The 20,620-nt window shown below is 39.8% G+C and overlaps 1 protein-coding gene and 1 long non-coding RNA gene across 3 annotated transcripts in view; one reads left to right on the top strand and one right to left on the bottom strand.

Annotated features, from left to right (window-relative positions):
* Positions 1-20,620, top strand: part of LOC101743528 (dynein regulatory complex subunit 7) — a 198,743-nt gene that overhangs the window by 140,131 nt on the left and 37,992 nt on the right. The window lies entirely within an intron of this gene.
* On the bottom strand, positions 17,275-18,775 carry LOC134201449 (uncharacterized). The gene is made up of 3 exons (XR_009976741.1): positions 18,610-18,775; positions 17,915-17,990; positions 17,275-17,824 (listed from the first exon to the last, which is right to left on the bottom strand). It is a non-coding gene; the product is annotated as an uncharacterized LOC134201449 (long non-coding RNA).

Below are 20,620 nucleotides of genomic sequence, written 5' to 3'. Positions count from 1 at the left end.
CTGAGTGACTCTTTACTGGCGGTAGGACCTCTTGTGAGTCCGCGCGGGTTGAAGGGTGGGGCAGCCGTTGTAACTATACTTGAGACCTTAAAACTTATATCTCAAGGTGGGTGGCGCGTTTACGTTGTAGATGTCTATGGGCTCCAGTAACTTAACACCAGGTGGGCCGTGACATCGTCCACCTATCTAAGCAATAAAAAAAAATAGCACCTTAGCATTGGCGAGAGAATTTTATGATGTCATATCATCATGAATGCGCGCGTAATAAAATGCTAACACACACCAGAAAACTATCGAGTTCATTTTGAACAATTACACAGTATTGCGAGGAGGAGAGAAAAGTTGTGTACAATAAAAGTTCATCGCTCGTACAAAGTGGGTCAAAGTTGCGACGGCAGGAAATGTATACGAGTATATCTATAAATATATGTAAAGAGTTCGTCTGGTTGTAGTTGTCACGACGTGTTGCTAGCTCTCTAAAACTCCCTGGAATCGGAAACATATCAATTTGATAGGGAAATGAAACTTCATTTTGTGATATAACATACATAGCCACTATGAATATTCATGTATGGCCGGTACCTAGTGTTGTAAGAAATTTTTTCAACGGACACCAATATGCTTTATGACAAAGTAAAGGTTAAAATTACTTCATTAAAAGAAGTATGTTCTAGATCGATAGCGTAAAGGATACCACAGATAAATAAGCAGTTCGCCATTTATCAATCAAAGATATTTTCAGTACAATTAAAGACTTTAAATTAAAATTGGTTGACGGATTTCTTTTTTTTTTTTGGTATATCAGAAAATGTAGTATCCGTTGTTGTCAAAAATGTGCGAAGAGAATTTTTTTTTCTTTCATCTGGTATCATTCGTCTCTGAAAACGTTAAACTCGTCTGTCTGACCAGTTTCTTGTACGTGATCAGAATGTTATTAACTACTGTTTTTTTTATATCTATACTAATATTATAAAGAGGAAAGATTTGTTTGTTTGTTTGTTTGTTTGTATTGAATAGACTCCGAAACTATTGAACCGATTTGAAAAATTCTTTTACTGTTTGGAAGCTACACTATTTCCGAGTGACATATTTTTTGAAAAAAATTAGGTTTCTTTACTAAAACTTCAATAATGTAAACCAAGGTGTAAAAAAATTACCTAAAATATTCTTTACATCGCGTGCCCTGCGAAAAATATTCATGATAGAATAAAATAATATACTAAGACTTTGTAGAACACATTATTATTTACAATAAGTGTTCTTTTATTTAAAAAAATAAAATAACGTCAAATATCGTTAATATTTTTGTTAAAGACCCGAGCGGAATCGGAGCGGGCCGCTAGTTTAATATAATTTGATTTTTATATCTGACAGTGAGAATGATTACATCGTATCAAGGAAAGCGGACTCTTAAGAATAAATAGAATACCTAGTGCATTTTTCGCGTTACCGCTAAAAATTTTTATTTTTTTTATTTCCCTTGTAGGCAGACGAGCATACGGCCCACCTGATGGTGAGTGGTTACCGTCGCCCATGGACTTCAGCAACGCCATGGGGCAGAGCCAAGCCGCTGCCTACCAAATAATATGATATTCATTCTGGTCTTATTTTTTCAATAAAATTATCATACCATTTAGTATTATGCTGCTTTCATTAATAACGTCTGGTTTATAATATATTAAATAACATACAAACCATGATCGCTCAAGAATGCATCTATTTTGTTAAATATCAAGTTCGAGAATGTGTACAAATTATTGTGTTTATATTTACTAGCGATCCCGCAGTAGTCGAAATTCGACTGTAATTAATTGGGATTGTAAGTTTGTACACTGTTATGATTGTATTTTATACTTCTATAATCACAAATTTCGCCAAGACTACACTATAAAAAATATTAACAAAAACAAACAATATTTTATCTCAATTTGACAACAGACGTCAAGAACAAAAGTTTGACAATAAATAGTATGCATGCGTGTGTGCGTCAAATACATGGTATGAAGTGTGTGTAATGTTTTCTTTATTGATTTAGTGTAACTTTTATGCATTATTTTAAAAAAATATTAGCATTGTGCACTTCTTCTCTATATTCTCTATAAGTGTGGAAAATTTCATACTCCTCCGTCCGCGCAATTTTCGTAAAAAGGGATACAAAGTTTTTGCTTCACGTATTAATAGATAGATTTTTAGCTTTTGTACGGGACTGAAAAATATCACTATATTTACCTACGTTTTTCTTTATGTTTAGCAAGTTCTGTACCGAAAAGGACTTTTTTTTATTGCTTAGATGGGTGGACGAGATATGAGTTCTAAGGTCTCAGTATAGTTACAACGGCTGCTCCACCCTTCAAACCGAAACGCATTACTGCTTCACAGCAGAAATAGGCAGGGTGGTGGTACCTACCCGCGCGTACTCACAAGAGGTCCTGCCACCAGTAATTACGCAAATTACAATTTTGCGGGTTTGATTTTTATTACACGATTATTACACGTTATTCCTTCACCGTGGAAGTCAATCGTGAACATTTGTTGAGTACGTATATCATTAGAAAAATTAGTACCCGCCTGGGATTCGAACATCGGTATATCATTCAACATGAACGCACCGGACGTCTTATCCTTTAGGCCACGACGACTTCATAAAACTTGTTGTTTTAACATATTCTTAATAGGTATTTACGGATAAGTAATACTAATGATTGTGAAAAAATACCATACGATTTTTAGATATAGCGTTATTGAATCAAAAGTGAGAACATTTTACGTACTAACAAAATCTGTATTAAATACGCGCCAAGCTGTTTTCGAGTTTGAATAGTGAAGGGAATAATGCAATTGAGTTTCCGATTCTATCTCTCAATGTGGGCAGCAGCATTTGAGATGAGACGTGTATGGGGTGTCGTAAGTAAATTAATCGTGAATTCTTCCACTCAAATAGCGCAATGAAAAGAAAATCTATATAACAAATTGAAAAATTGTTATTTTTTTTTTATTTATTTTTTTATTGCTTAGTTGGTTGGACGAGCTCACAGCCCACCTGGTGTTAAGTGGTTACTGGAACCCATATACATCTACAACGTAAATGCGCCACCCACCTTGAGATAAGTTTTAAGGTCTCAGTATAGTTACAACGGCTGCCCCACCCTTTAAGCCGAAACCCATTACTACTTCACGGCAAAAATAGGGGGGGTGGTGGTACCCACCCGTGCCGACTCCCAAGAGGTCCTACCACCAGTTTATTCACATACAAAATGTTAGTGATCCTACTGTTAATTTATGTTTTCTTACGAGCTACTTCCAATTATTACAAATTTGCTTAGCTAACATAAAAATAATGACTTAAATACCGAAACGATCAGGATTGATCTATCGAAGAATCAATCTGCAAAAGAAACCACTTCATACACTTTCTTTTGATACATACATAATTTACTACAACTCGAAGCTTCTTCTAAATTCAGAAACATCTAGACGGACATTAGACCTGGCATCTGTTAGACACGGTTAGTCCTAAAAGGCGGCCTCTATATACTGGTATATAGACGCTATGTACCCGCCAGCAGCTGAACACAGAGACACGGTGTAGTGATGTGCCCAACTACGTTTTAAGATTATCGATAATCTCGATATAGTGGTCACTGGAGCCTATAGACATAAGAAATTTAATGCTGCTCACATTGAGACTTGAGTTTGTAAGCCTTCAAACAAAAACTCAGCTGCTACACAAAAATAGACCTACAAAATGCCAGTAATTACGCAAACAATGCATAGTACTATTTGCGGGTTTGGTTTTTATTACATGATATCCTTTCATAGTGAAAGTCATTAGTGAACATCAAGATCAAGGGAAATATTAGCCGAAAATTTTCACATTTATATTTTATTCATTTGTGTTGCATCCGGTCACCATCCTCACCGAACTAGTCGCTTGCCACGAAGCGCTCGACGAGTAAATTAACCCATAGATAGAGACAGCCAACTGAGTTTCTCGCCGGATCTTCTCAGTGGGTCGCGATCCCAATCCGGTGGTAGATTCTGCGAAGCACTGCTCTTGCTAAGGCCAGTGTTGCCAACACTCCGGTTTGAGCCCCGTGAGGTCACCTACACGACAAGGAGAAGCTGAAATAGCCTCTCAAGGCTATCAGCATAGGTAGGAAAAGAAAAAATGTGTTGCATCTGTCATGCATATTTTGTGTTAATAATAACACAAAATATGCCTAAATGGATGTTGTGAACAGCAATAACAAATTTTATCGATGAGTCCGTGTCGCAGCACTGACCAGCGGTGGTGGCGGCGAGTGTGCGCGTCGATAAATTCCGAGCGCGTTGTCAATCGCTCGCGAGAAGCGTTCAGGAATTAACGGCGGAGCGCTGTCAAGGCGGACCTCCTCTTCGTAGCGCAGGGTTGCTAGTCAAGAAAAAAAAAACGAATATTTGCACACAAAATTAGGCACCTTTTCCCATTTTTTTAAATAACGGTACCGAAATGAACCTTAAGAATCAATGACAAAAACAATAGACCACATTTAATTAAAACCACTTTTACTCTTTTGAATACTTTACAGTTTTCGTAGTCACGGACTACTTACGACAGTATTATATGTAATCTTTCAATCATAAAAAAAAGACAGTATTATATATTAAAAATAGCGAGATGAAACTGTAAAAGTGGTTTTAATTATATAAACGACTTCCGTGAGCTGAAGACAATACTAAGCAGTACCTACTTTTCCTATCGGACGGAGCAAACGGTGAGCTTATGTCCGTCAAGTCATCCACGCTGTCACAATGATGCTACTCCATACATTAGAGATCCATTAGAACATTCTATCGTCTTAAATAAAATTGCCCCAAACAAAACCACATGACTTTTTTTATTGCGTAAAAAACGTAAATGCGCCACCCACTTTGAGATAAAGTTCTAAAGGTCTCAAGTATAGTTACAACGGCTGCTCCACCCTTCAAACCGAAACGCATTACTGCTTCACGGCAGAAATAGGCGGGGTGGTGGTACCTAGCCGTGCGGAGGACTCACAAGAAGTCCTACCATCAGTACAAGAGGTCCTACAACCAGTACAAGAGGTCCTACCACCAGTGATGTCTGTGGAAGTATTAAAATTTTGAAAAAGGAGAGGCAGCCCTAGTCAGAAGGCCGACCACGTGACTTAATGCTCCGTGCCGTGCGAGGGCGAGCCTCCGGTATCGGAGCTCATCCACTCTGATAAGGCGCGCTGATGACGTAATTAGCTTTTAACGCAACTTCAACTCGAGTGTAAATATCTATATATTAATACGTGAATCAAAAACTTTTTACGAAAATTGCGCGAACGGAGGAGTATGAAATTTTCCATACTTATAGAGGATATAGAGAAGAAGTGCACAATGCTAATATTTTTTTTAAATAATGCATAAAAGATACATTAAATCAATAAAGAAAACATTACACACACTACATACCATGTATTTACACGCACATATACTCTTTGTTTATTGTCAAACTTTTGTTATTGCTTAAAGTCTGTAAATTGAGAATAGGTTAGTATTGTTTATCTTTAATATTACGAGTATTTGTCTATAGTGTAGTCTTGGCGAAATCTGTAACAATAGGACCATAATAATGTTGAAACTTATAATTTCAATTAATCATAGTCGAATCTCGACTACTACGGGACCACTACTAGTATTTATAAAACTTCCTTTGACTAGGGAACCAAGCAAGCTATTAACTGTGTCGACTTTAAGAGACTGTCAACCCTATGTATGCGTCAAAATGAATGTCAAACGTATGAAGGCCAAGTCCTGTAGATGTTATAATATATTTTAATTTGGTTCTTTTCAGTGTCGCTTTTTCGTTTCATCGAGTATCCAATCACAACGGCGGTCGATGCTAAAGATTTTTTGACTTCAAAGATCATCTGAAATCGTATTGGTTCTTGAAACGTTTTCAAATTGCGATGGTTCTGATGGATCCGAAAGCACGTGTCTAGGCCACATTTATTTTAACGTACATAACCCATTGTAATTATACTGAGACCTTAGAACTTATATCTCAATATGGGTGGCGTGATTGTGTTGTAGATGTCTATGGGCTCCAGTAAACACTTAACATCAGGTGGGCTGTGAGCTCGTCCACCGTTCAAAGCACTAAAAAAAAAAGTTATATAGTATTTCATATTTTGGAACCAGATGACCGTGTGTCTAAATGCCATTAAAAAATTAATAAAGATGGAATGTCCTAGAACCTTTCTTAATAGACAGACAACGCAATGCAAATGTAAGTTCTAAATTGGTCTCGCAGTCAAAGCTTTATAATACGTTCGAGCGAATTTAGCAGAGTTCGAAGTTCCGATATCCATTAGCATACATCGTGGATGCACGATTAGACTTTTGCGAATTTCCTGAGGGCGCGCGCCACGAGAATTAGAACGCTGTATGGCCGCTACATTGGACGTTTTGCTGGCCCCCCTTCACGCTTTTGTGCGCGGAAAAAATCAACCAAGCATTAAGAGGCGGACGCGAGCCGACGGAATGTGCCGTCGCCAATAATTCGTATGGAAATACGCATTATGTATACAGAGTACTACTACTACTACAAGCTTACGTTATCGTGTTTATAAATTACATATAATATGCTAATGAAATATTGTTAGCGGATTTTAGCGAGATGTAGACGTTGATCAAATATTGAAGGGTGAAATGGTATTCGGAGAGCCATTTAGCTAATCATAACATAAAAAATTCGTCAGCTATTTCAATGGGGTAAACTTAATAAATTTTATTTATTAAAAAAAAGAACATAATATTCCTAACCTAAAAGTACCTACATGTTATTATCCACAACACGCTTCGTCAGATTACAGAAATAGAGTTATCAGCAACATGCTTCGTCAAAAAGTACAATACTTACTTTCAGCTACAAGCGTCGTCATAATAAACTAACCTATAAATTCAATTAAAAACATCGAACTGTTTGTTGATGCTAATACCAAATAAAACGCACCTTTAATTACAAAAGCAAATATCGCTAAAACCAAATAGCTTTACACCCCTCAATATGTCTTATTGTTTTAAACATGTCTCAAAAAGTGCCTGCCAAAATTTGAACAAAACAGCAAATGGCGCCACTGTACCAAAAAGTGTGAATTGTAAACTTTTTTATGATGTGTTCCGGATATTTCGGCGGTGTTGCTAGAGCCACGATCACAGGTAGACTGAAGTTAAATATTAAGTGTCTTATCTATGAACTGAAGACTGCAGAAAAGATGTTAATTCTTTATTAAGTTGCACCAACGAAGTGAACAATACAAAACATTGACAAACTGACAAAAGTTCATGCCAGATATCACCTCAATTATAGGTGCAATCGACAGTACATTAACAACAAAAATAAAAACTTTATATATCTAAAACTTGATTATGATTGAGTGATTGCTTATGATTAATTAATAATTAATGTATTACAATACATTATAATACATTACATATACATAATAAGCATACAAAACTTAGTTATAATCTGTACTTGGATTTCGTCACACGAATGCGTGATTTAGGTATTTAATTTCTTTAAAAATTGTTCTTGCTGGATTTGATCCAGGACAAAGTCATAGCGCTCGATACACCACACTAAAAGTTTTGTTCTCTAGGCGACATTAACTTCGAAACATAAAGAAAGGCTTATTTAAACAATGACTAATTATGGTAACGTTATTGTTTAATATTCTAATGCAACATTACGAACGCGCTAGTATACGAAGAACCGAAATAATCCTCATCAATTATTCTCGATTCCTATCGGCCATCCACACGGAATTAGGTACGGAGGTTTTCCTTTATATCTGGACGTGTGCTTTGCTTGAGGGGTGACAGGAAGGGGGAGGGTCGCGTAGCCATTAGCACGGCGGCGTCGTCGACGACGACCGTCCACTGCCAACGGAAATTACAAGCACTTTGACCGCTATCTAAAGAGAAATAAGGCGGTTTTTTGCTTGAATCGAGTGTAGGCGAGGTTGTCACGTCGTGCATAATTTACGCGCGGCCGATAGACGTTCGCGATTGTTATTACGCGTACGGATATTGGATTTGGCGGGAACGCGCGGAGCTGCCGTCGCAAGATAATGCCCGGGGACAGGCTTACGCTGTTATTTAATAAGGTAGCGCGGCTCGGGTCGCGAGTTTGTTTTTTGGGTGATATTTAATTAGGTCGGATAAACTTTTTGGGATTTAAAATTTATAGGCGCGATAACGAACATTGTTTGAGTTGGTTCGTTTTTTTGACAGGAATTAGGATCCTCACGGCCGGCAGATTGTGCGAATTTGAACTTTAAAATACTTTTCAAGGCAGTTAGCCATATTTACAGACTAATAGAATTATAGACGTGAAATAATTTCAGAAAATAATTACTACATTTATATTGTGATTTAACCTAAAACGCCTATTAGAACAGTCAAATCACAGTCTTCAAAACTCCTTTGAAGAAGTAAGTACCATTAATAATACAAACAAATCGCTCTTCAAAGTCTCCAGACAATGTTCCCTGTACGAAATCCCCTCGGTTATTCTCTATTGCTCTATGAAAACATCCAATCAATCAAGCTACCGAGTTTGCCAGCCCTGTCCTTACAGAGGGACTATAAAAGGCACACGAATGTTTGCGAGCGCGCTCCGGGCTACCTAAGCGGGCATTAGCGAAGGACGCGTGGGTTCAACAGCGTCCAAACTAAAAAGAACTTTTGAAAGCGTTCACCAAACGCTTCTGCGAGGTCGACGTGAAATGGACGCGTTGGTAATTTACGCGCGAACGGTCACCGCTGGTGATTACACTCGCTTGTTGGCGTGTTGGTCGAACCTAATCCAACGTGGGAGCTTCCAAGATATTCTCTGAACTAACTATGTATTAAGATTTTTAATTTGACTAATAAATACTAGGTATGTGTTGACTAATCAATACTAGGTATGTACATACTATTTATTTGTTAGTCTTATTTGGTTTATATTCTCTGCGTATTGTTTTGAACTTTTTTAGTTCTAATGTTCTTCTTTGTCATTATTTAATGATATTTTTTTTCGAACTTCGATAGCTAGAGTGGGAATTCTATATACATAATACCTATTTAACACGCTATATTCCTTGCGTATCAACAGTAACGAGTGACAGTAAATTGAATCTCTTTTTTGATAAGAGTGTCATAAGCTACTTTTATGTTGACTAAGCGTATTTTGCATTAAAATTTCGAATCGCTCAAATTAGCAAGGGGTTTGATCTGGACGATCAAAGATATTGACTGACTTGGTGGTGCAGTAGCTAGCGCCCCTGACTGATGGGCCCAGAGTTGTGGTTTCGATTCGCCGACATCGGACAAGCATTTGTATGATGATGTGATTGCTCTTACGTAAAGTTCGAGTTGTATATAGGAAAGTTTACTTATGTTTTTGGAGTTTACTCCTTTAGAATCGATTTACATATATAGGCCCGGGGTATGAAAATTATGGGGACCAAAATCGTACTAGCATGTCACACGAAATGCGTTATGCGCCTGATTGGCTCCTGATTGCGTGATGCGTGCGCGCGCCAATCAGGAGCCAACGCGCGGCCGCGTTATCGCAGGTGACGCCGGGCTGCTGCGCCGGCAGTCCGCCACAAAGCCTCGTACTGATCGCGCGTTTCTCTCATTATTGTATTTTCATATATTTGTTAGTCGTTTGTTTTGTGTCTCGTTAATTTGTTAATAATCTGTAGTGTATCGTGTTGTCGTAATATAGAACTATTTCTCGTATTGTTTCGTTTAATTTTTTATATCCAGTAAACTCCAGTCGTGCGTCGGAGCGGACACACACACTTTTTTATTTTTTATTTTTATTGCCTTGATGGGATGACGAACTCACAGCTCACCTAGTGTTAAGTGGTTACTGGAGCCCATAGACATCTACAACTTAACGCCACCACCCACCTTGAGATATAAGTTCTAAGGTCTCAGTATAGTTACAACGGCTACCCCACCCTTCAGACCGAATCGCATTACTGCTTCACGGCAGAAATGGGTTGGGTGGTGGTACCTACCGGTGCGGACTCACAGGAGGTCCTACCACCACTGAATGAAGTATAATTGACAATAGGTGTAAGAAATTAGATATCGGTAAAAACAAATCATTAGGACGACATTAAACGCGATGTTTTCAATAATACGTGACGCAACGAACAAAGCTTCAAGGATGATGCCGAAAGATAATCCAGCTCCCATTTGTCCCCGGCAACCTTTACCGATACGTGTTGGGACCTTCGATTGCGACCCCCGCGGATCCCATTCAAAGACGTCAGGGTAATTTAGCGCTGACTAGGCGGAGGCTAAATTGACGCGCCCTCGGAGCCGCGGTGTCGCCGCGCTCTGTATCGATCACGCGTTTTTCTACAAGAATCACCTCGGGGACCGGATCGAGTGCACACGAGCGACCCTCGTCAATTTTACGTAGAGATTACTCGCGTAGAAAACTTTATTCGCGCGAAAGAAAAGTATCAGGTTAATGTAAACTGGGTATAATAGAGCAAACACTGTCTGGGTACTAAAGCGAAGCTATAGAATGATTATACGGTCGTTAGTTATAGAATGTTTACTGGTGGTAGGATCTCTTGTGAGTCCGCACAGGTAGGTATCACCACCCTGCCTATTTCTGCTGTGAAGCAGTAATGCGATTCGGTTTGAAGGGTGGGGCAGCCGTTGTAACTATACTGAGACCTTAGAACTTATATCTCAAGGTGGGTCGCGGATTTATGTTGTAGATGTCTATGGGCTCCAGTAATTACTTAACACCAGGTGGGCTGTGAGCTCGTCCACCTATCAAAGCAATAAGAAAAAAAGTTATCGTATGTCTGATGCGCGCAAATTTTTAAGATTACGTATTTTTTCTTTTATTGCCCAGATGAGTGCTCGAGCTCACGGCCACCTGGTGTTAAGTGGAGCATATATACATACACTAACAACGCAAATGCCGCCACCCAACTTGAGACATGAGTTCTAAAGTCTCATTTTTTTTAGTATATCGTCTACCCCAGACTTCAACGAACGTATTACTGCTTCACGGCAGAAAATAGGCAGGGTGGTGATACCTACCCTTGCGGACTCACAAGACGTCCTCCCGCCAGTAATTGCGCAAATTATAATCGACGTTTGTGAAGTCTATGAATGATGACGTTCAATAATTCAGTATACATATAAACAAACCAAGCTAATTATGGTCTGTTATACTCGTAAATAAATTTAGATTCGCGCAAATAAATACAAGTGAGGTTGTCATTGGTTGAGCAATCTCAGCCGACGAAAAGTCATACTCATTATTTTAAAATTATTTCGTTTTGATAAGGATACATTATGACATCTATATCTAATATATAAAATTCTCGTGTCACAGTTTTCGTTGCCATACTCCTCCGAAACGGCTTGACCGATTTTGATGAAATTTTTTGTGCTTATCCGGTATCTATGAGAATCGGCTACTATCTATTTTTCATACCCTTAAGTGATAAGGGTTGTCCACCCCTAAAATTTATTTTTTATTTTTTGGACATTTTTTTTTGTTATAATGAGACATTATGTGGTTGAATGAGGTATTGTTATTTTTATATTCCTTCATCGTTCACAGCACTACATGCCTCTTTCACTCATCTACCACATCCTTACACATTTACAATAAGTTAGGTTTTTTTTTCTACACTAGAAATTCCCTAGAAATCTTATATATGGCAAAACAACGTTTGCCGGGTCAGCTAGTATTATTATATAAAAGAAAGTCGTGTTAGTTACACTATTTATAACTCAAGAATGGCTGATCTGATTTGGCTGAAAATTGGTGAGGAGGTAGCTTAGAACCAGGAGAAGGACATAGGACTTTTTATCACATTCCCGTGGGACGTGAAATAAAACGTGGTATAACAAAACGCAACTGATATGGAATATGGATCTTCTCAGTGGGCCGCGTTTCCGATCCGGTGATAGATTCTGCGAAGCACTGCTCTTGCTAGGACCAGTGTTAGTGACACCTCCGGTTTGAGCCCCGAAAGCTCACCTATACGCTGGGGTGAAGCTGAATAGCCTCTCATGGCTATCAGCATAGGTAGGGAAAAAAAGCAAGAGACGATCCGGTAGTAGATTAATTCGCGAAGCAGCTACCCTTGAGTTGTTAGGTATTCTCCGGAGGCGTTCGGGCAGATGTTAGCGAATCCCGTCCGTCCTGGCTGAACATGTGCTCGTCAACCTGTCCTGGTGAAGCCGGAAAGGCCTCAGGGTCAAAGTAATTGATCCTTCATAAAAAAAAGATATCACATCGTATGGCGCCACTCGCTTTCAAACATGAGGTCGATGATGATTATACAGTAAACTTATAAAAAATAAAATGGAAAAAAAGGGATCCTAACCTGGATCCTGGGTTGGAGTAGTTCAGGCCGCTAACTACTATTGCTCGTTAACGAGGTTAATTCCAAATGAAGCGATCCACCGAACCAGCAAATGGAATTCATTGAATCCTTCATACATCTGAAAGAGTTTTGCGCTAAAGACAATTTTATACAAAGTATCTTACACGCGCGACGTCTTTTCTGGATACCGCCTTCGGTCATTGTCAAAGAGTAGCTAAACAGATCTGCCCATCATAGCATTAAACGCCTAAGTAATTTCGTTATATAGCGGAACGTGTCTTTACGAAATTTTATACATTCAAATACAGATTGAAAGCTGTCTTCAGTAGCACGTAAAAAGTAGCCCCGGTAATCAATAAATTAAAGAGCGGACAGTTAGCGTGGTATGGACATGTGATGCGTAGAGCGAAGATGCATGTGACTAGGAGATATATGGAAATGGTAGTGCAAGGTAGAAGTAAGAGGTCGACCGATATGAGTGAGAGAGGAGTGAGTGTTGAGATGACGGCAGAGAGAAGAGAATGGAAGAGAAAAATTAGTTGTGCCGACCCCACCTAGTGGGATAAGGAGGACAAAAAGAAGAAGAAGTGGCACGATATTAAAATAACAGTACCTATTTTTACTAATAAAATTAACAAAAACAGATCTTTGTTATTTGGACATTCATGTCTTATTATCAACAACAAGGGACTAGGAAGGTATTTTTTAAATCAGCACGCAACATATATTTTTTTACCTACATTTCAAGGGTTGAGATCCTAGCCTGGCGACTTTGCTAACACTAGCCCTACTCAAGGAAGTACTTAACTGAATCTACCACCAGATCGGAATCGCGATCCACTGAGAAGATCCGGCGAGAAACTAAAACTCTATTGAACGCACTAATTGTGACGTCACTTGGGGTTAAAAATACGACGAGCTAATCACAGATCCCTCAGATGCTCCATTATATTTTGCCTCTGAATTTTAGCTGTAGCACAGGCATTACATCGTGTATGCCTGCCTGTACTCAACTTTGGATTTTCGGTTATATTGCATACACAATACGTCCTATCATTGATTAAATAATCAATAAGGTTTATTTCGAATTTAACTAGCTACGATGCATAATCTTTGGCGGATCGTAGGAGGGGGTTGTTTTAATTAGAGCGTGGACCGCGGCCGGTGGGGCTGTCGATGTTCTCAGCGGGTGGGGGTAGGACGTACTACGTCAGCCCGAACGAGATGAGTACGTTACGTTTCTCGAAATTACATTATAGGTGCCTAATGGATGCATCTAACCTTAGAGCGGCGGAGCTCCGTCGAACGCGCAATGGTAATCGAATTTCTTGATTGACTACCGCGACGATTGCTTGTATTTAGTATCAAAGTTCATATTGCACCGTCCTTTTAGAGTAACGCTGACAGCGTCACGGATAATGAGCCGCCAAGACGTTTCTCTCTGCTATTCCTCAAGTATTCTTATCAAGTAGTATTATTATTTATTAATATTATTATATTATAATTTATTATTATCGTGTAATAAAAATGAAACCCGTAAAATTATAATTTGCGTAATTACTGGTGGTAGTACCTCTTGTGAGTCCGCGCGGGTGGTTACCACCACCTTGCCTATTTCTGCCGTGAAGCAGTAATGCGTTTCGGTTTGAAGGGTGGGGCAGCTTTTGTAACTATACTGAAGCTTTAGAATTTATATCTCAAGGTGGGCGGCGCATTTATGTTATAGATGTCTATGGGCTCCAGTGACCACTTAACACCAGGTGGGCTGTGAGCTCGTCCAGCCATCTAAGCAATAAAAAAATTATAAAAATGTATTTTACCGTATTTAAAAACAATTTAAAACGACTATTACGATTTAATCTTGATCTAGTCAATTGTACAGTCGTTCGTGACCCAGAAAACGAAGAAAAAAAAACGCATTATCAGAAATTGTAAGATGAACATAATAAATCCGAAATAATTTGAATGTAAGTTTATTTATTAAAGATTTGCGTAAACTTCCGAGAAGATTTAACATTGAAACCAATTACGAGTTTATATTTATTAGGACGAAATAACTTCGAAATATTATTTTTTTATACAAAAATGTTTGTATAATAGATTCTAATGTTTGTAATGTAGTAATCTAATGTTAGTATTCTACATTAAAATAAATAATAGTTTAAAAAAACAAAAAAAACACGCTTTATATAAAAAAAACTTCAGAGGTGTCAAGGGACACCCGGTTGGAACGAAGTTCTTTCGATTAATTAGTGAAGGAATTGTAATTTTTTTTTAAGTTATAATAATATATTACGGCATTATGAAGAAGAAAAAAACAATACTATGAACTAAATTACTATTGTTGAAACGCTATCTCGAGAAACTGTACTCATTACGCGAACCAATCGGATACGAGCAATGTCACGCGATAAGCGCCTACACGTTAATTGGTCAGAATGACGGATCTAAAAAGTGTCGTGACAACTTTTCGTAAGAATTTTTTCCGTCTAGCCCCCTTTCACAACGCGCGATAAGGAACTTCGTTCCAAGAAACCTGTATACACTCAACAAAAATAATCGTCGCGACACCACACTGTTCAATGCGAAATAGAAATGATAATATCTGGCTTGCTTTCTATAAGAGAGAGAGAGACAGAGAGAGAGACAGACAGACAGAGAAACATGCGATGCCGCACAGCTTACAATAGCTTACTATAGCAAAAAGTGTCGTGACAACTTTTCGTAAGAATTTATAGCAAAAAGTGTCGTGACAACTTTTCGTAAGAATTTATAGCAAAAGGTGTCGTGACAACTTTTCGTAAGAATTTTTTCCGTCTAGCTCCCTTTCACAACGCGCGATAAGGAACTTCGTTCCAATTCAACAAAAAAATAAAAAATAAATTTGAATAAATTTAAATTCAAAATAGTGTAAAATATATTTTATTGTTAAAAAAGCATGCATGCTGGTGTTATTAGTTATAAATATTTTTTTGACAGATATGAGTAGAAGAATTATTATTTCAATAATATCTTAAAAAGCACCCCACGCTTTTATTTAAAATAAAATATATTTTACACTATTTTCAATTTAAATTTATTAAAATTTATTTTCTATTTTTTAGTTGAATTTTATATAAAGCCTTATCGACTATAGATAAAAATTATATAAATTGGCAAAAATCTTATTTTGCAAATTGAATAATGGAATAATCTTATCAAATTAGTGTATTATTAGGAATCAGAAGAAAAACCATTTTTAAAAAAATAACAATTAGCACACATTTACAGAAACTTAAGACAATGACTCACGCACACCATGTCCACGACTACCTTCTCTCACGAACGCCGCCGATCGAATGACCGTTTCGAGCAAAGGCGTTGCTATTTATAGGCACTGTACCCTCAACATTATTATAAAATTCGTGTTTCCTAAATTAACACTTAAAGATGTTCTCTCGACGAATGTCAACCGACAAATGCGCGGGTGACAGAGCTGCGCGCCGGTTTTATACCCTTTTTGTAGGGTATTCCTTACTCGGCCTCTCCTGACTGTGGTTCGTCCTCGACCACATAACTGGGGTCCACTCGTAACGATGATGCGGAAGCGTGCGAAAGATCTTGTTAGGTCCGCGCCTCCCGAAAGTTCAGCAGGGCAGCCGTCCCAGCTCCAGTCTGCTCCCACAATGTGAGGCTGCACCACGTGTGGCGGGCGTCCCGCTCGACCGTCCTGATAGATAATCCTGAAAATGCAGGCGGAGCGCATAAGTAGCTCAGCAGGACTGCAAACGAACTACTCACCAAAGGCATCATAGTCCCCAACGAGTGAAGCAGCAAGCCGCAGATCGAGCGACATCGCCCTCTGCGTCACTGCCAGTCGTACGGCACCGGAAGTCGGTGGCTTGGGAGCACACGTGCAGTGTGCACGCGAGCAGTACGCGCAGTATGCACGCCTGAAGCAGGCGAGTGCGCGCAGCCAGCGGCACGCGAGCAGTACGCGCAGTATGCACGCCTGAAGCAGGCGAGCGCGCGCAGGTAGCGGCACGGGAGCAGTGCGCGCAGTAGCACAATCATTCTTAATGCGCATATTCCTGTTATTATCCAAGGGCCAGTGTGCGTCGCCCTTCGTTAAGTGTCTTCTGCATTTGGTTACCAGTGATCTCTGTAAAATGGTCCCAGACCCACTCGTACGAAGATCGTATTAAAAACGTACGAGTGCATTCCACACGCAGAGTTTATTCAAACGTGTGAAGCTTCCCGGCACGCCGACCATACTCAAACGTGCCGAGGCTTCTCAATACGCAAGCCTTGGCCGATTGTATTGAGGCATCTCACCGTGTAGAATTAATCACACGAGTGAGGGATACGTAAAATGGTCCTAATGGTCCTAGACCCACTCGTACAAAGATCGTATTAAAAACGTACGAGTGCATTCCACACGCAGAGTGTATTCAAACGTGTGAAGCTTCCCGACACGCCGACCATACTCAAACGTGCCGAGGCTTCTCAATACGCCAGCTTAGGCAGATTGTATTGAGGCATCTCACCGTGTAGAATTAATCACACGAGTGAGGGATACGTAAAATGGTCCCAGACCCACTCGTACGAAGATCGTATTAAAAACGTACGAGTGCATTCCACACGCAGAGCGTATTCAAACGTGTGAAGCTTCCCGACACGCCGACCATACTCAAACGTGCCGAGGCTTCTCAATACGCAAGCCTAGGCCGATCGTATTGAGGCATCTCACCGTGTAGAATTAATCACACGAGTGAGGGATACGTAACTCGAGAGCAATCATCTATAGCTCACCCTTCAGGTTCACCATAGGAATACGTATATTTGTGAACAATGATCATTATTAACTTTACTGACTCTCAAAGAAGGCAGCACATGTCTCAGGGGTCCACTCGCCCCGCCACGACACCATATATTGTGCAGCTGCTTGCGTAGTTTTGCCATAACTGCCGCTGAGCAGCCGTAGGGTACAGCGTCCACTGGGTAGAATTTCGACAACCTTATACGGGCCACGCATGCCAGAATCAAGTTTACCTGCCGACCGATATTACGCAGCTACCGGCACTTGCGGCAATGCCCGTGAGGCACCATCCTCACCATTCGGTAAGGTCCACGGATTGCTGGATCTACATTTCCTGTAGACTGTGAGTTATTACCCAAACAAGATTATAGACATTAAAAACGGCTGCTGCTCGTCGGTGCCCGTCCACGGGAGCATCATGTCGCTTTTCACTCCGTGGTACCAATTGATGAGCTCTACCTCGACCTAGTTCTCGACGAACTTAACGGCTCCGAAACACCTCAGTCGTGACATCACTAATTAGAATCCTCACCACAGGTGTGGTGGCGTCTTTTCTACCAGAAGCTGCAGGGCGGATGTCTGTTGTCTTGCGTTTTGTGAAGTTCAGAATGAGCTGTAATCTCAAAAGTTGAATTGACTATTTTGCCAACATAGTCCCGAATTCACCTTTGGAAGCATGCAGTCAACCTCAAGAATTATCTACCTGTGCGACATTACGAGTCACTGGTGACTCAACTAGTGCCTGAACCCTATGAGCACTCGGCCTAACCTGACCTCCACTAAAAATGAAATCAAATCGTCAGAAGATTAGCGTTCGCGATTCTAATCTGAGGGCCCATTATGCCCCGTATCACTATTAAAGTTTTATCAAAGCACTGGCGAGAGTAGACGCCTCAGAACCAGGGATACTAGATTCGACGTGGCCTTGTTGCGAACCAACGATATTCGACATGGGAGTCGTAACTGTCCGTAGAATATCGGTGGTCTGTTCAGCGTGCGCCTTATCGTTAGAACGTGTCGCGACAGGTTCTATCGTGCGCGAGCGCATCGTTCGTATCACGATTCTGTCTATCATCTCTGTGATCGCGAAAGCATAATATCGTTTTCGATTACGAGAATCATGTCGAGACGGTCGCCTCCGTGTACTAGGAGTTTCAGTATGTCTCAGTATCACAGTTAAAATTTGCAATCACACAAGAAAAATAACAAATAAAGTATGAAAGCATCAAAGTAAGCAGTCTTTGTAAAACAAAACAAAGTTCAGAGTTCAGAGTTTTACGCTACTGTGGGCTATTTGAGTCCTTTATCCCACTTCTGATATTAGGAATCAGAAGAAAAACCATTTTTAAAAAAATAACAATTAGCACACATTTACAGAAACTTAAGACAATGACTCACGCACACCATGTCCACGACTACCTTCTCTCACGAACGCCGCCGATCGAATGACCGTTTCGAGCAAAGGCGTTGCTATTTATAGGCACTGTACCCTCAACATTATTATAAAATTCGTGTTTCCTAAATTAACACTTAAAGATGTTCTCTCGACGAATGTCAACCGACAAATGCGCGGGTGACAGAGCTGCGCGCCGGTTTTATACCCTTTTTGTAGGGTATTCCTTACTGTATAGTCATCGGTCCTCGATAAATCTACAAAGTTTGAATGAAATCTGGCCGTTTAAAGTGGGTCAAAATCATGTCTAAAGGAGTCAGTTACAAACATACTAACATACAAGTGAAGCTAATATAAAGCGTGTAAAAAAGTAGTGGCTGTGTTACTTCACGTAATGAACAATACCGACAGTCGCATTCTTAGTTTCATTTACAAATAGAAGCGCCTTCGGAATTTGTTGATTTTAACATGTGCTGCGCGATCTATCTCTTCATCGGCTGAGTTCAGACCTAAGTGATCTGTCTTTTTTATTGCATTATCTATAGCGGCATCCGAAGGCTAGCCTCACTATTCACGTTATAATGTTTACGGTTAAGTAATCACTTAGCATTGGGTGGACTGTGAGCTCGGTGGGCATCAAGTGGAATTTTTCTTTTTTTGATTTTAGAGTCGAGGACGTGGTGTAGGTAAATGTGCTTACAATTTTCCCACCGGTCATCGTTCTCGAGTGAATAACCCACAGACACAGCCCACTGAGTTTCACGCCGGATCTTCTGGTGGGTCGTGTTTCCGATCCGGTGGTAGATTCTGCGAAGCACGGCTCTTGCTAGGGTTCGTGTTAGCAACGTCATCAGGTTTGAGCCCCGTGAGCTCACCTACTAGTTAAGGTTACGCTGAAACAGCCTCTCAAGGCTATCAGCTGAGATAGGAAACAAAAAAAAATACAATTCGAACACAGGGTACTTGCAAAATTTGTAATTTTTCTAATTGCATTTTTTTCTTGCAATTTTTCTAATGAAATACGTACTCAACAAAGTTCACGATTGACTTCCACGGTGAAGGAATAACATCGTGTAATAAAAATCAAACACGCAATTATTTATTTTTTATTAATTATATATAAATATATAAAATTATATAATTAAAATAATATAAAATTATAATTAATAAATATTTAATAATTATTTATTAATTATAATTTGCGTAATTACTGGTGGTAGGACCTCATGTGAGTCCGCACGGCTAAGTACCACCACCCTGCCTATTTCTGCAGTGAAGCAGTAATGCGTTTCGGCTCGAAGGGCGGGGCAGCCGTTGTAACTATACTGAGACCTTAGAACTTATATCTCAAAGTGGGTGGCGCATTTACGTTGTTAATGTCTATGGGCTCCAGTAACCACTTAACACCAGATGGGCTGTGAGCTCGTCCACCAATCTAAGCAATAAAAAAAAGACTTTAATGAGCTTCGTTGAAGTTTTTTTCCGCGACCGCCTGCTGATGTATCGATCTTATTCCTCAAATAACATTCACAAAAGGTATCTATACCTATGTGTATATTCTATCGAACACATTTAAGTTCCATTTGCGTAACCCTCCCGCAGCGACCCGTTTAAAGATTCAGTGGGACCGCGGGCTAGCTGCTGCGACTCGGTCCGTCCGACCGCTTTGAAGATATTTCGCCTTCATTAGCGTCGGGTCCGGTTCACCCGCGGGCCCGGACCGACGTCCTTGTGACTTCAGACCGTCACGCTCGGTATTGCGAAGGGTCTTCCGCGCGCGCGCCCCTCAGGCGTTGTACTATGACGGCTGTTCCGAAATTGGTTTCGGACTTTGAGAAAATAATTCAATGATTTAAAATCGTAATAAAACGTTTTTGCCTGAAAATTCGTAATGGATTCCAGCAGGGTGCCCTGTATTGATGATATATCACTACATAGTATAAAACAAAGTCGCTTTCTCTGTCCCTTTATCCCTATGTATGCTTAAATCTTTAAAACTACGCAACGGATTTTGAT

This window comes from Bombyx mori, chromosome 25 (assembly GCF_030269925.1).
Source record: "Bombyx mori chromosome 25, ASM3026992v2".
Lineage (NCBI taxonomy): Eukaryota > Metazoa > Arthropoda > Insecta > Lepidoptera > Bombycidae > Bombyx > Bombyx mori.
Note: the sequence above shows the minus strand (reverse complement) of the source record. Positions and strands in the feature narration are given on the sequence as shown.